The sequence below is a fragment of the Lagenorhynchus albirostris genome, chromosome 11 (assembly GCF_949774975.1).
Source record: "Lagenorhynchus albirostris chromosome 11, mLagAlb1.1, whole genome shotgun sequence".
NCBI lineage: Eukaryota > Metazoa > Chordata > Mammalia > Artiodactyla > Delphinidae > Lagenorhynchus > Lagenorhynchus albirostris.
In genome coordinates this window covers 64,749,769-64,766,255 of record NC_083105.1, presented here as the reverse complement: position 1 = coordinate 64,766,255, position 16,487 = coordinate 64,749,769, and the positions used below count along the sequence as shown (strand labels likewise).

The following is a 16,487-nucleotide window of genomic DNA, read 5'->3' as shown; positions in this document are numbered from 1 at the left end:
GCTCCTCTGGGTGGCTTTCCTGGGATACTAGGGTGGGAGTACTTCCCTGGGGCGTCTGCCACAGGTGGAAGTTGATGGGACAAGGAGGCTCTTTGTTCAGTGACTTGGAGACCAAGGGGTAGAAACTGAGGCAGCCCAAAGGGAGAGGACCAAGAATACAGGGAGAACAGATCTAGCCCTCCTCTGGGGACACCTGAACCCCTGGGATTGCTGATGTAACGGATGGCCAAATGGGATTTTCCTTGATTTTCTAAAAAAAAAAAAAAAAAAGAAAATGGCCCCAGGACAACAGGAGAGAGCTTTCTCCCAAGCGATTCCCAAGGCCAGCTTTTAGTGCCCCATGACCCTCTCCCCAGCTTAAGCATCTTTCTGACTGCTGGTCCCCAGCCCAAGTTCACATAGGCCCAAGTTTACGCCTGCTGGGATCGATGCAATGTCTGCATCCCTCAGCCTCTTCCTGCACTGTGGGAAAGGTAGCACCCAAGTCCCAGGTCCTGCCAACTCCAAGCGAGATATTCGGGATCCTTCGCATCAGATCCCGTGCTCACCTCCACAATCACCTCGGCCAGCCTGACACCCTTGGCTACCTGACTACTGTCCAGCTTCCCCCAGAACCCGTCCCTGTGTCCTCATCTACAAATAGGGACATGACAGTGCCCAGGTCACAGGTGGTCACGGGGACCAAGATCTCTGCGCAGCACTCAGCACAGGGCCCGGCACACTGGAGCGTTATATGTTCGCTCTCATTATTAGAGCGGTTACTGTTGTTAGTACGGTTGCGGAGAGTTCAGGGCCCAGAGACGTGCCGTGGAGGCCAGGAAGCCTGTTCTCCATCCCCAAGGCTCCACCCCAAGCATTGCCCAGAGAGCCACATGTCTGCCGAACTGGGAAAAAACGGACGACCCCACCCATTGGCTACGACTCCTAAAAATCCGGCTGCTCGGGGTAGGGAGACTGGATGGTTCTAATCTCTCCCTGACAAGCAGAGAAGCTGGGCTACACATCTGGACTTTTCCTCCACAGGGAAGATGAGGCCGTGACTCCCAAGGTGCCACCGATTGCTCACTGCTTCTGCTCATAGCGTGTCCTTTCCCTCTCTCACCCCGTGAGTCTCTTTCCTACCTTCTCCGGCATCCAGGGCTTATAGGGCATCTGTCTCCCCTTCGTGGGACCTTGCTCAGCAGCCCAGGGGCGCCCCCTTTCGGTTGTCAGGGCAGCGGCACTTCCTCGCCCCATTCCCGGCCACCACAGCAGGCCTTGGAAGGCAGAGCAATGGGAAAGGCTGGCAGAGGCCAGGGGGCCGGAGCCGGGGGTGGGGCAGTAAGGGCTGCAGCCACCCTGGCTCTTGGCAGCCCTGGAAAGCCATTCACTTATCCCAGGATGGATTCTGAGGCCTGTGTCAGAATCCCTGAGGGATCCCAGGGTCCTCTGAGAGGGGTGGGGCTGGGGTAACTCTCTACCACACAGCTCCAGTCCCATAAGGGGCTGATTTACCCAAAGGCATCCTGTCTCTCTTCTGCATTATTAGTGAAGAGGTGAACACTTCTCACGTATTCATGAGGCTTCTCAGGAAGAGGCGGGGAGGCTCCCATTTACTTTAGAGGGTAGCCGCAGACACCCGCAAGCCGCTACTCAGTTCCTGTGTGAATGATTTCCCCAATAGAGCTTTTCCAGGGCTTCTGTTTGGTCAGAATTCCAGCCGTCCTGCTGTGCCGTGTAGATTTCTTCTTGGGGACCATATTGGAGGGCCAAGGAGGCCACAGCATTTCTTCTTGGCCTCAGTATTGGTTCTGGCCTCTGATGCCTTATCTACGATGGTGACCCCTGCCTGGTTTTAAGCACTGACTATGTGGCATGCTGTATACTAGGACTCAGAGACACCATGGTGAGCTGCCCAGAGACCCGGCCCTCATGAAGCTTACAGTCTACTGAGGGAGACAAACAGGAATCTCCAACTCAGATCCGCACTGCAATACAGGTAGGCACAGGTGTGACAGGAGCACGTGGGAGAGCACCTGGCCTGGTCTTGGAGAGGGAGAGAGGCTCTTTAGAGGACGTCACTTCTCTGCACCTCAACTGAGACAGAAGGGACCATAGTTTAACATGGCAGTGGTGAGAAGGGCAAAGAGGGGTCCGGGCAGGTGATACCATGTGAGCAAAGGCTATGAGGCAAAAGGGAAAGAGCCTTTTGGAGCTGGAGAAACTAGCTCCATATGGCTGAAGAGAGAGAGGGGACGCAAGAAAGAAAGAAACCAACTGACCACACTCATTTCAGTCGGAAGTAAATTCCATTCTTTCCTCTACCGAGTGTACTTCTCGTAAACACACTGAGTCTTGAATACCAGGAATTTTAAAATTACTGCAATGATATTTTGCAACCAAAGACTTTCAGACTCCATTCAGCTTCCCATTCCAACCAGAATTGACCTTGAGATTTGTGAAGGAAGTAAAAATGGGCCTCCTTCCCAACTGCTCACGGAGAAAGGGCCCCCCAGGTCAGGAAGGCAGCGGGCCTCTTCTACCGCACTGGTGCACACCACTTGTTCTCCTTTGCTTTCCCCTGGGATTATTCTATCAGTAATTGAGTTGGAAGGGAGAGGTAGAGGAGAGAATTCTGGAAAATCCTGCCCAGCTAAATAGGAAAACATACTTTTTGTGAGAGAAAACCCAAAGAGAGAACAAAAGATTCAACAAGGGCAGATGGAAGTTGTGAACAATTCAGTGGCACGTCCCCAGTCAATCCTTAGTGGATGCGTCAATCTGTCCAGGGTGGCCAGATGCGGTTGCCGGGCACAGGGAGAGCTGCCTTACCACAGAACCCACCGGTCCCCACATTTGCGTCCGCCAGCGCGCTCAGCTTACTCCTCTCTCCCAGTCAACAAGGTCACTTCCCTGTTGCCAGGAATCCCTCTAAGGGCACCAACCACTATGGTCACGAACAACTTGCGCCATGGACATGTGTGGGAAGTCCGCTGCATGTGTGGGCACACGCCAGCCCCTACCCTGGGTCCAGACGTCCACGTTCACTGCTGGCCCATGACATGACACAAGCACAGCCTTCCCCTTAGAGCTATCATTGAAGATAACCCTCTTGTTTCAATGTTTCAGGCCAAACCGCTGGAGGATTCTTCCCTGGGGCCACAAAGTGGTAGGAAGTAGTGGCCTTTGTCCCAACCCATGAACCCTCTCCAAACTAAACCCTCCACCCCAACCCTACCCATTGGCTATCTTCCTCTTCCTTGTTTTTCTTTGGTACCCAGGGGCAAAGATGGGACAGATTCGCTACACAGAGTGGCATTCAATGCTGCCTCAGGGTACAGGAGAAGCTGAGACCAGGTCTCCAACAATCCTCTCATAGGACTGTTGTATCCGCTGAGATTAAAAAAAAAAGCGTGTTAGGGCTTCCCTGGTGGCGCAGTGGTTGAGAGTCCTCCTGCCGATGCAGGGGACACGGGTTCGTGCCCCGGTCCGGGAAGATCCCACATGCCGCGGAGCGGCTGGGCCCGTGAGCCATGGCCGCTAAGCCTGCGCGTCCGGAGCCTGCGCTCCGCGATGGGAGAGGCCACAACAGTGAGAGGCCCGCGTAACGCAAAAAAAAAAAAAAAAAAGCGTGTTATAAAATTGCTATACTCCATACCAATGTTAGTTATTAGTTTACCATTATTTTCCCAGGTATTTAGGAGTGGGAGGAGGTCTATACTCCAGAGCAACAACTTCTTTCCCTCCTTGGCTGTCTGCAGCCCCCAGCTGCCCACCTGGACCTCCACACCAGGTAACAGAATTTCCACTCCCTTCACTCAACACTCCTTTGGGCAGAGGCAAACATCCTTGGCTGTCTGCAGCCCCCCAGGTGCCCGCCTGGACCTCCACACAGGTAACAGAATTTCCACTTCCTTCACTCAACACTCCTTCGGGCAGAGGCAAACATCCCTGGAGAAGGAATCTGATGGACCAGCTCAGGGCCTGCACTCAGTCAAAGGAGCTGTGAGTGAACTGCACTCCAGCTGGCTGGGCAGGCTGCGCACTGTCAGCTGGAGTGGCCGCTGGTCGGGCAGCCTGATGAGCAGCTTTCTAGGGAAGAAGGCCATAGCTTGTGGCCATCGCAGCCCCTGGGGGAAGAGATGGTACCCCTCCACCCACCGCCTCCCCTTTGCGCCCCGACTCACCACTTTTCCCAGTACTCCTCCTGTCCTGAAACACACTTCTGCAACCAGGCTTTTCAGTAATCCAGGATTGACGTTTAACAGAGACAAAAATAATTCTCTTGAGTGAGCTATTTTCTGCCCAGCTTGGGGAATAATAGCTCAGGGTGACAGGCAGTCGGGGTGGGCGTGGAGAGGAGGCTGGCCACGGGCCACCCTTTGGTTTAGGGCCTTCCCCGTGCCCCACGCCACACTCACCCTGGAGCGGGAATTTCAGGGAGGTGGAGACCTCAGTCAGGGGCTCCGGACTACCAGCTCTCCCCCCTACCCTCCCACCTGTGGATGCCAGGTGAGGGGTGAGGGCGGCAGGTATGGGAAGGCCTGCGGGAGCCAGGGGCTCCCCGCACACCAGGTTTCAGTCCTCCCTGGCTATGGCTCTCTCATGGAATGGAAGGAAAAGAATTAAACATTGCTACTTTACCAAGCCTCCAAAAGGGAATTCTACACCCATTTGCCTATCACACAGGAATGTTGTATCAGCTGAGATAAAAAAAAAGTGTGTTATAACATTGTTATACTGCATACCAATGTTAGTTATTAGTTTACAATGATTTTCCCAGGTATTTAAGAGGGAGAGGAAGGCCTATTCTCAGGCATAAAGGGGAAAGCTGTGAAAAAACATTCTGAAGTATAACATAGAGCGTGATCCCGTCTCTGACAGCATGAGGTCCTCACAGCCCGGGAGAGCCCACAGTGCAGTGAGGGTTTCAGACCCGGCCTGATAAGCGTCATTCATTGCCTACCGAGCCCAATCCAAAAATGTCACTTTTTTTTGAGGGGGGGGCGGGGGCTAGAGACCCTTTCTTTGACTGTTAGTTTCCTTTTGATTTTTCTACATCGAACCTTCCTTCTAATATCTATAGGGAAATATCTGACTGGGAAGACACAGTAGAGGAGGAAGGAGGAAGGAAGGAAGGAGGGAGGGAGAGAGAGATAAGGAGGAAAGGGGAGGATTTATTTTTTATCATCAGACTGAAAGATTTCATTATAACTCTCTAGAAAGAAACACTCTGCATTGTAAAGTATTATCACACGATGGGAGGGGTACCCATGGAGAGGAATCATTCATGCCTTTAGTAAGGAATTCTATATACACTAGGGCTTTCCTGGTCCCTCTCCAGGTAACAGTCATCTCTTAAAGGAAAGGAACTACCAGAGGACACACAGGAGGCCTACAGACTAAACCTGACCATGAATGAGTTCTGTCTGTCACCCCCCTACTCATCACCACCAGTGATTATACGTTTTTGAATTGCCTGTCAATGTTTCCAAAAAAAGAGAGAGATTTGACTTTTGGAAAAAACCTGGATGTCCCACTTCCTATTAAAAATATTGTATAATCTGGCCACACTGTGCTGCAGTTCCAGTGGCCACCCTGCTGGCCTGAGGCGGGGCTGTCCCTCTAGACCAGGCCTGTGCCCTCCCACCAGGGTTTGCACTCACTGTTACCTACCTGGCCCTAGTTCCCGGGACAAACCCCCAGCTTCAGCCGAGCTCTGTGATGAGGGAGACACTTGAGAGAAGAGGCTCTGGAGGCAGGCTGCCAGGGTGCCAACCCTGCCTTCCCTCCCTGCCAGAGGTGTGACCAGAACCAATGACCTGAGCTCTCTATGCTTCCGTTCCCTCGCCTGTCAAATGAGAAAAATAACAATACCTACCTCATTCATCTGTGAGGATTAAATGAGATACAATGTATGTAAAGTGCTCAGCACAGGGCCTGGTGCATGGCACCTGCTCAGTGTTAGCGCTTGTTATTATGCACAGTTGGTTCAATTCATCTGAGCTGCAGTCCAGATTTTTAAGGATGTTTTAGTCACACGAAGCGATTGCCCTCCAACTCTCTTTTCTAGCTTAGGGGACCCGGTCTACCTAAAAAACAACCCAATAGACATCTACTGAGCATATCCACGATGAGTTAGGTATTGTGTGGAGTGGTGACACCTCAGAGACAGGGTTCAGAGCTGTTCTCAGGGGCTCACAGCACAGTGGGGGAAATGGACAACTGGACAGTCACAGCCTTGCTCCCTCCAAGTCCTGCCCAACCACCGGGGAGCCTGGCATTCAGGGAGAAACTGGGGTGCATTTGACCCTTCTCCTAGGCTCCAAACCCTCCCAGAGCCTCCCTAAGAGACTCTCAAGGGCGAATCAACTCCATTTCATTTCTAGTTTCTCAGGCTGCATATTTGAGTTCTTCCACTGCACCCAGGTTAAAATAATTCCATTTTAACCAAGTCATTCCGATCTTAGATGGCGTTCATTATAATGGAATTTTACCTGAGGCAGCCCATCCCCCAATTCTCAACATCATGGCACCCAAGAAGTTGGCAGGCTTGCGAAATAGGCTGGGCAGGAGCAACTTCCCTCTTCTGGTACAAGTCCGGAAATTCAGAGCCTTTTGGAACAAAGAACTCTGCCCTGAAGGCGTTTTCCAGCATCATCCTGGCCAGCCTGGGACCGTCCCATTCCCCCTCCACTGGCACCAACTGCGGCCTCTTTTTCCAGCCCTCTTCAGACAGGAAGGGGTTGGGGAGCTGAAGGACCGGGACGCAGGGCAGGACAGGCAGTGGCAGGCGAAGAAGGACCCCACGTCGGGTCTTAGAAAGACCTGAATTTAAGTTCTGGTTCTGACTTGGGAGCTCGATGGCTTTGGGCAAGAAATTTAGCCTCTTAACTTGTTCACACTCAGTTTCCTCTTCTGTAAAGTGGGGATAACAATATTACCTCCCTCGTAGGATTATTGAGAGGCGTATATGAGAAGATGCACGAAAAACATTTAACCCGGTGCCTGGAACATATTAAGTTATAGTAACCTTTTGGTTTATTATGATTATCAGCTATTATATGATATGCGAGCTTCAAAAGGGTCAAAGGTTGGTACAGAGAGAGACACTGGGGCAGAGTTGGGGGTAGAAGTGGCTGAAGGATAGGTGAGGCCCTGCCGCTGAGCCCAGCAGGGGCCTGGTCACCAAGATAAGGCCCAGGGCAGAGGCGCTCGCCTGCCCGTGGAGCTGACAGGCACAGACTCGATGGGTAATTACGGGATTGTGGGCTGGGGTGGCCCATGCAACTGCCCGACCAGCCACATTCTTTTGTCCCGTGGGTGGCTGGGTGGCTGGGCAGCTGGCTGTTTATCCGGCTTCCAGGACACTGAGTATATCTAACACCTTTCAAACCGGTACCCTCCACTCCCGGGCAGAGTGTTCAACTCTTGGAAGGGGATTCTCTGTGGGCATTCACCTCCTCCTGTGGCCGCAGTTGGTGCCAGTGGAGGGGGAATGGGACGGTTCCAGGCTGGCCAGGATGATGCTGGAAAACGCCTTCAGGGCAGAGGTCTTTGCTCCAAAAGGCTCTGAATTTCCAAACTTCTGCCAGAGGTGGGAAGTTACTTCTGCCCAGCCTATTCGGCACCTCCTCTGTTCTCTTCACCCCATCTTCCAGACGCCCCCTGCTCTCCAACCAGACAAGCCAGAGGGTCAAATTTCAAGGCCAGACTCTGAACAATTGATCAGTGGAGACTACTAACCTCGGTTCACCTCACCCGGAGCTTCAAATGATCAAGAAGCCCAAGACAGACATAAATCCCATCCCTGTCCCCAGCCCCAGCGCTCTAGTTAGCACTAGCTAACACATACATGTGTGTGTGTGTGAACACATACACGTGTGAACACATACATGTGTTAACTAACTAGCACATACGATTCTGATACTTGCATATCTTGTTCTTAAAATCAATGCTCAGGGAAAATATACATCCCTCCCAATCCATTTGGCAAAAATGCAATTCAGTGGGTATTAATTGAGCACCTGGTATGTTCTCAGCCCTGACATCAGCCTCTCGGTTGAACTGAACAGAACAGCAAGTGTTGGGAAGGATGCAGAGCCACGGGATCCCTCACCCACTGTCGGTGGAAGCCCGGTGAGGAAGGGCTTCAGCTGCACCTGGGGACCCTGCAAAGGGCTCTCAGAGTCAGACTGTGGCATTTACGGGGCCACCTGTGCACCACACATCAGACAGGCACACACATAAGCCAGAAACCAGGTCCTGAGATTAAGAATGATACACTTATTATAGCCGAAAGAGACTTTAGAAGCTCATCTAGGGCTTCCCTGGTGGCGCAGCGGTTGAGAGTCCACCTGCCGATGCAGGGGACACGGGTTCGTGCCCCGATCCGAGAAGATCCCACATGCCGCGGAGCGGCTGGGCCCGTGAGCCATGGCCGCTGAGCCTGCGCATCCGGAGCCTGTGCTCCGCAACGGGAGAGGCCACAACAGTGAGAGGCCCGCGTACCGAAAAAAAAAAAAAAAAAAAGAAACTCATCTAGTACAACTTTTTCATTTTAGAAATGAAGTCTATACCAGGTGTTAAAAAGGATGGGGAACATGGGAACTTTTATCTTAAAGGAGTGTTTACTTAAAGGAGCGTTTTTGGCACAGTCACAGTGGAAGACATGTAGAGTAATGCCAAACAGGGAATTCCGTGTGACCCATCAACTCCATTCCTAGGTATGTGCCCTAGAGAAAAGGCTACACATGCACCAGAAGACAAGCACAACGTCTTCCTAGCAGTATTAGCTTATCATGATAGCCCCAAACCGGAAACAGCCCAGATGTTCATCAGCAAGAGGAAGGGTGCACAAATTGTGGCATATTCTTACGGAATTCGACACTGCACTGAAAACTACTCAATACAGCTGTGTGCTTCAAAGCGCCGGATGAATCTCAGAAACATGCTATTGAGTGAAAAAAGTGCATCGCAGACAACACACGTGTAGGTAGACTCCAAAGACGTAAAACTAAACAATACACTGTTTTGTAAAGCATACAGAGATGATAACTTGCAAAGAAAAGCAAGGAAATAGTAACTAAAATTCATAATATTAGTTACAGTGTGGTGGAGAGTGAGGAAGGGGATGCAACTGGGAAGAGGAAAGGGGGCTTTTAAGCTTCTGTAAACGTTCCACCGAACTTAGGTGGTGGGTCAGGATATATTACACTACTCCTTAATGTATACATAGGCCTATTGTGTACTCTTGTGTGTATGATGTATTTCACAGTTTAAAAAAATAGAGTCTTGGAGAAGCTAAACGACTTTTCCAAGCTCATCAGCTAACACATAACAGAAAGAGAAATCAATTTACTGAATTTGAGTTTAGCCATTCCTGGCTTCTAAAAGGACCTCTCAGAAATGATAAGTTTCTGGTCTACGAAATTTGAAAACAATTGAAAGAGTCTTTTCTTTTCACTGTTAAATTCCCAGTGTCTTGAATAGTACCTGACACACAGTAGGTGCTCAGTGCATATCTAGTGAATGACTGTCTGCACAAGCTCTTCCGGGGCTTACATCGTGCCAGGCGCTCCACTTGTATCATCTCTAATCCTCACACAACACTGCAAGGGAGTTATTCTTATCCCAGTTTACAGATAAGGAAACTGAGATTCAGAGAGATTAAGAAACATGCCCAAGGTCACGAGCTACAAAGTGACAAAGCCAGAATTTAAACCTTACAAAGTGACACACAAAGCCAGAATTTAAACCTACGTGTGTCTAACTCAAAACCAGCGTTTCTCCCATTCTGCAAGGCGGCTAGCACAGCTCCTAATAGCACTATCTAAAATTTCAGTCATTTACCAAGAAACCCTGGGAACCCCAGCTGAGGGGTTGGCTCAGTGTTTTCTCCTCCTTCTACGTGTCTCCAGGCTCTGGCTCTGGCGCTTAGAGTGGTTTGTACAGCCAGGCCCATCACCGGCACACAGCGTAGAGCTGTGGTCATGGGTTCACTTTACAGCACGGTGCAGGTTACTGCATCTCTTTAAACCTGCGTTTCCCATATGCATGCTGGAGAGAACACTAGTAACTTACTCCCAAGGAAAGCTGGGAAGATTAAAGGAGACAAGGAAAGTGATCAGCACAGTGCCTGGCAGAGGCCGTCAGGTGAGGCTGGAGTCTGTTTCTCTTTCCAGGTGGGTAGGTTGGGGAGTGTTCCTTAAGGGGTAGCCAGGAGAGGAAGAGGTAAACAAGGTGAGAATAGCTCCCAGTTGGACGGTGGGACAATGGCCTTTTCTTCCTTGGTGCAATTAGCACATAGAAGGTCATCAATGAAGTGGTCTGTTTGAAACTGAGAGTTTCTTATTCGCCTTCCAGACCTCCCAAGTCTTCTTTGATCCCTGCAATCTCTCCACACAGGGCTATCTCCCTCGGGTTCTTGTCTGCTGTTTTTTTTTTTTTTTTTTTTTTGCGGTACGCGGGCCTCTCACTGTTGTGGCCTCTCCCGTTGCGGAGCACAGGCTCCAGACGCGCAGGCTCAGCGGCCATGGCTCACGGGCCCAGCCACTCCGCGGCATGTTCATCAACAAGAGGAAGGGTGCACAAATTGTGGCATATTCTTACGGAATTCTCCCGGACCGGGGCACGAACCCGTGTCCCCTGCATCGGCAGGCGGACTCCCAACCGCTGCGCCACCAGGGAAGCCCTTGTCTGCTGTTTTTACCCAAGTGAGGTACCCAAGACTGCCAGAGAGGCACCGAGGGCTGAGGGTGTGGCAGAGGGAGCCTCCTCTGAGAGGCCACTGTCCCCAGAGTAACCTTTGGACAAACTGAACTTGCTCCCAGGTCAATTCATTCAAACTGCTACGTAACCTAAGCCTGCTGCTCAGGGACATTTCTGCAGGCCTATTATGTGTGAGGCAGGCCCTGAATGCTTGTGGCCGCCTGGTCAGGGCAGAGGTGGCAGGGTCCCCTGAGGTTAAGACAGACCCAGTGTGAGTCCTGACGCTCCCTCTCACCAGCTGTGTCACCTTGGCACATGGCTCTACCTCCCCAATCCTCGGTTTCCCCAGTTTTGTAAAATGAACATTGTGGTGGTTCTCGTCTCACAAGCCGTGACAGCCCTCGGGGGCAGTGCACGCGGCGTCTGGGGCCCAGCACCTGGTTCCACTGGGCTGAGTGCTCAGTAAGCAGCTGTTCCTGGAGCTACAACTCCAGTCCCAGCAGGTGTTGTACACTGGATGTGTCACCAGCTAAGCTTGGGCCTCATGGGTGCCTCCCAGGGCCCAGAATATCACCCTTCGCATAACACCTCAAAGCTTCAACCTGTCATCAGAAGGCCAATGAGAGGCAGCAGCTTCCCAGGAACTGGCTGCTGGGTCCTGCCCAAACTCCACTTTCTCACTGGTGCAGCTGCCTACACCATGCTCAGGACCAGGCCCCTGCCCTGTGCAGAAGGGGGACTTTGTGTGGCAAAGACTGTGGAATAGGCAGCTTGGTCTATTCCTTGGCACGGGACCTGTCGGGCAGGTTTGCGAAGGTATGACACACACTCAGACTCCCCGAGCGTCTGTTCCTTCTGCCTTTGCCATTTACCTACCGGCCTGTCACCCCTGCCACCCCTGAAGCTCTCTCCTCTCCCCTCCCCATAAGTTGCTTCAAAGGGTGGGACTTCCCAAGAGGTCTTCACCTGCCGTTTTCATTTGTCGGTGATGAGAATGACTGCCTTCCTGCCACAGTGGACAGAGTCACTACACAGTCATCAAGGAGGCTCCACCCCCATGACCGGCGCCCCGTCTCTCATGCTGAACCTCTGGGGACTCTCCAGGGAACCCACCCTGAGCATCTGGGCCGCGAGGACCAAGGAGGGAAGGCAGTTTCTCTTCCACATGTCTCCACAGCAGGCTGCAGTCACCCGCCGCCACCAACGCCTTTAGTCGGGGTTGAGAAGAGTCTGTCCCTCCCCTGGACCATTTCCCCAGTCGTCAGACAAGCCAAGAGTCAAGCTCCAGTGTCCAGGGGCCCTGGCTCCCTCCCCTGCTATGCAGCTGCTCTCGGCCCTGACCTCCACTTTGCTTAGCATTTCCCCAGAACCTGATTACAAGTGACCTGTGCCCTTTATCCACATGGGCAAGGTTTGACTACCCTACCCTTCCTGGTTGTCTACCCGCTTTAATGCTGAGTTTCCCGCGGGACAGTGGGGCCCCCGGAGGTCTGGGAAGATGGGCGGACAGAATGAAGAGACTAAAGGTTTGGGGGAAGAGAGAAGAGGAAGCGTGAGGCTGAGTCTTGGCTTCAGTATAAATCCCAGTTCCCCAGGGGCACCTGAAGGCGAGTTGGCAGGCCTTCCTGTCCCTGTCTGAGGTAGGGGTGGGGCAGGAGAACCAAAGGTGAGGCCACTCACAAGTCAAGGGTGAAAGGAAGTCTCAGGCAAGGGGCAGGGAGTGAACACTAGGCTAGTCCAGACAGAGGGTGGCCGAGAGCAGTGCTGCCCTCAGGGAGAGACTGCAATTAGCGATGACACCACAGAGCAGGCTACCCCCATCTTCCCCTCATCATTAAGCACCACCCCCCTCTTCTCCTCATTAAACCCACACCCACCCATCTTCCCCTCATCGCAGTGACCTCCGCTGGGTCTGGGGTGGGGTTTGCTAGAATGCCTCGATGTTCCAATTTGTCCTGAACAGCTTGGGTTTAATTATTCATCACACCCCTTTCACTCTCAAAAGTCTCCCAGTTTGAGCAATAAATTACACAGTCACTCTCTCTAGCACATCCAAGAGGGCACTGAGACAGGAGACAGTCAATGGGGAACCGGAGAAAAGCATAACTAGAAGCAAGACCTTAGTGGTCCAGAGCTACAGCCAGGCTGGCTCCTGTCCAGCTGGACCCCCTGAGAACTGGACTGTAGTGGAAGAAGATACCGCCAGCCACTGCCCAGCCTGAGCTCAGACCATCTAGGAAGAAGAGGCCCGGGCTGGTGGGCTCTGTTCCCTGTTATCCCTCAGAGGGCCTAGTACCATGCTGGGCACACAAGAGGCTCTTAAGAAAATCTTGTCATTTCCTTACTTCTCTTTACCTGCATCCAAACCAGACGTAAACAGTAACAAATGGAGAGCTGGAGCTCCTATAGTTCATCCTGTCCAGCAACACACTGGAGTGCCATCCTAGCTCAGACCTCCAGGTGCTCATGACTCTGGCTCTCCGGCCACTAGAGCCCACCTGCTGGATCTAAGCACCGGCCAGTTTCTTGCAGAGAAACTCTGGCTCTCAGGCAGGATGACCTCTGCCTCCTCAGGATGTGGGGTAAAGAAATGAACAACCGCAAGTCCTTCTCCTGTCTTGGATAACCACTTGGTCTGGCCCACTAGACCCCAGGCCTTCCTCCAACTGTGAAAGACATTGGCTTTAACACCGGCTATGTGTTCTGGGAGCGGACGGTGTGGGTCCAAGAGGTCCTCCTGGTGCTTCCTCTGGGACTCGGTGCCCAAAGGAGATCAGTTCTGAGGTCGAATAGGGAAAGAAGACCGAGAAACCATAAACACAGGTAACTAGGGCACCTCAAACAGCATCAGACCTTCCACAGTATTTATACGAATAGCGTGTGATGGTTTTGGCTGTGAGTGGTGAGGAAAGCTCCCTAACCCTAACCCTCTTCTTTCCCTCCTTCCTTATCCCACTCTCCTCTTTTCTCATCCTTTTTCTCTTCCCCCCTTTCTTATCCATTACCCTGGAAAGGGTTCAAGTCATGGCTGATGAGGGACAGCCAAACTGAAGTCATGGGACCCAGCCAGAGCACAGACTGTGAATTCCCCAGCTGTTTGCAGTTTGAGTCAGCCCCCCAGCCTGCTTGTGGGTTGTCTTCAAATGGGTCCAGAGAGGCCACTGAGTGGGGGCCAAATGCGGCCCCTACTTCTGCTCAAGGATCTGAAACACCCAAAGCAAAAGCCAGAGAGAAATCTGCAGTCTTAATAGCCTCCTGGTCTGGCTGCGTACAATCCTGACACCATTCCAGAAGGACTCACCATCCCCTCCAGCACTTGGACAGGGATGGGATGAGGAAGATCCCCCCCGAAACACAGCCCTCTTGGTTCGTAAAGTTGAGGCTCCAGTGTCCAGGTAATCCATTTCCACCTCAGCAAACCACCCCCACTTCCCAGCCCGACTTAAAACCTTTGCCAGCACCACGGCTTCCCTTATCCCAGAGTCTTTCCCAATCCCTTGTGCATGCCCACCTCCCTAACACACATAGGCAGCTAACAAGATCACTAGGCAGAAATGGCATATGAGGGGCTGGAAAATTCTGCCGTGCTGGGATGCACCTCCTGATCCCAGGAGAATAAGAGATGTGGATTTACCACAAAGCCACAATCCCTTCCCAGTCAACCCATTCTGGAGTCATACCATAGCCATCCCATAATCATTGCTGTGCAGAGTGTCCCCTTCAGGAGTGGCCACCACCGGCCATGAGGAAGCCGCCTTCCAGCAGGGAGCTGGTGCAGAGCTGAACTCTGCCCAGGAGAGCTTTTGCAATGCTTGGAAAATGCCTGCCCAACTGCTTGCCTGGGCTCTGGCCCCTCTGGCTGCTGAGCCCAGACAGGAGGTTGACTCACTCACCGCATGGAGAAGGAGGAAGAGGAGGAGTAGATGAGGGAAGGGCCTGGGTTCAGAGACCCAGGGCTCTCCCAGCCCAGGCAGCCTAGGTCTCAGCCTCAGTGGTCCATGGGGGGAGGGGGTCCATGTCAAACTGCTCCCCGGAGACCATAGGATGTTCCCTCCTAGATACTTCCCCTGAAATCCTCTTCATCCACCACCCACAGATGTGGGACTCCTCACTCCCCCAATAGAAGCTACTCCTTGAGCCCCCTACTCGATTAGATGCTTGCCCCTGAATTCCTGTGGACATCTATGGATGGACTTTCCTGAGAAAATAAGTCCAGTGCACTGGATCAACCAGGTCTAAAATAATTGGTGGCTTAAAAAAAAAAAAAGCGAGAAAAGAAAAGGAAAGGACAAAAAAACCTCTACTTAAAAGATCCAATTTCATCATCGCAGGTAACCATGCGTGGGTCCTATAAGATAGCAAGGCTATACACACTCCATCCCCAGAAGACCTCAGCACCCTACAGAGCCCATCCCTCCCTTTCTTATTCCTCCAGTCCATGCCGAGGCGGCCCGACAGAGGAAGGAAACAAATGTTTCTTGTTGCCCAAGTGCCGAGCACCCTGCTGGAGGACCGTTTCTGTGATCCGCTGCCTGAGCCCCGAGGAGGTCGCTGCTCCCCTCTCCAGCCTGGCACGAACTTCAGCTTTCTCTCAGACCTCAGGGTCCCCCTAGTGCCCCAGCCTCAAGGCACGACAGCCCAGATCTCGGTCGCCAAGTTCGCCCAGACTCTAGTGCTTGCACACGGGCACTCAGACCCGGTACCCCCGACGCCCCCACCCCGCGCCTAATCCCGATACTGGGGCCCCCTCTCCTCGCCGGTCCCGGGTCCGCACCTGGTACTGCGTGTGGGCACGCTGCTCCGCGCTCCCGGCGCCTGGGGATCGGCGGCTGCCTTTTGACAAGCACAGACAGCCCAGCTCCTGGCCCCGCCCCTCGCAAGGCCCCGCCCCACCCCGCCCCTGGGCCCCGCCCACAGATCTAGTCCTCTCTTGCCCAGCGCTCCAACTGCGCTGCAACCATCTTGGCTTAGAATCAACCACGGCACTGTCTTCTGGGAGACTCTGCCCAGTCCTCCAAGGCTGCCGTCCACGGGGCAAGGCAAACTCTGCCCTCCGTGCGTGAGAGCTTTCGATGGTTATGTGTGTGCAGATCCACGATTTTGCCTGCGATAATCCGTGATGCCTCCCCTCTCCCCCCACCGCAGTAGTTCTACCCAGCCTGCTGCGGACGCCTCTTCCAGGTGCGTCACCCCCACCTGGGCTGACCCGGCCAGGACTTCTCCGTCGTCTGCGGGGCTCTGTGGTGGGGGTGGAGAGGAGCTGCGGCGGGCACCAAAGGTTCTCTGAGCGCTCTTGGAGAATCCCAGTGCAGCCCGCCGTCGTGTTACTCCTGCAGAGCGTCAGGGAGCTCAGCCCGATCCCACACGCTGGTATAAAAGAGCGAACGAAAACGGGGCCGAAGAGGAGGCTGGGTTTGCATTGTCACCCCTACTCGATGTCCCCTCGGGCGCGACCACAGCCGACCACGTTCTCGGCCCGTCGCGAACCTCATCCAAACAAGCTTAGTCTCAGCTTCCCTGGGCCCTGGACCCCAGCCCCACACACCCATCCATCCCATCCGACATTGGTGTGAAGGGATGGAAGGAGGTAAAAAGTACATCTGAGACGCATGGACATATATACACTACCAAACGTAAGGTAGATAGCTAGTGGGAAGCAGCCGCATAGCACAGGGAGATCAGCTCGGTAATCTGTGACCGCCTGGAGGGATGGGATAGGGAGGGTGGGAGGGAGGGAGACGCAAGCGGGAAGAGATATGGGAACATATGTATATATATAACTGATTCATTTTGTTGTG

General features: G+C 52.9%; 1 protein-coding gene across 3 annotated transcripts in view; it reads right to left on the bottom strand.

Annotated features, from left to right (window-relative positions):
• Positions 1–15,545, bottom strand: part of VDR (vitamin D receptor) — a 55,371-nt gene extending 39,826 nt beyond the window's left edge. Inside the window, exon 1 of one of the 3 annotated variants that reach the window (XM_060166419.1) lies at positions 15,464–15,545. The gene's annotated coding sequence lies outside the window, so the exon portion shown is untranslated. Of the gene's footprint in view, positions 1–4,166; positions 4,183–15,463 lie in introns of those variants that run through there. The other 2 variants (XM_060166417.1, XM_060166416.1) reach the window with 2 other exon arrangements.
• Between the last annotated feature and the right edge of the window lie 942 nt (positions 15,546–16,487).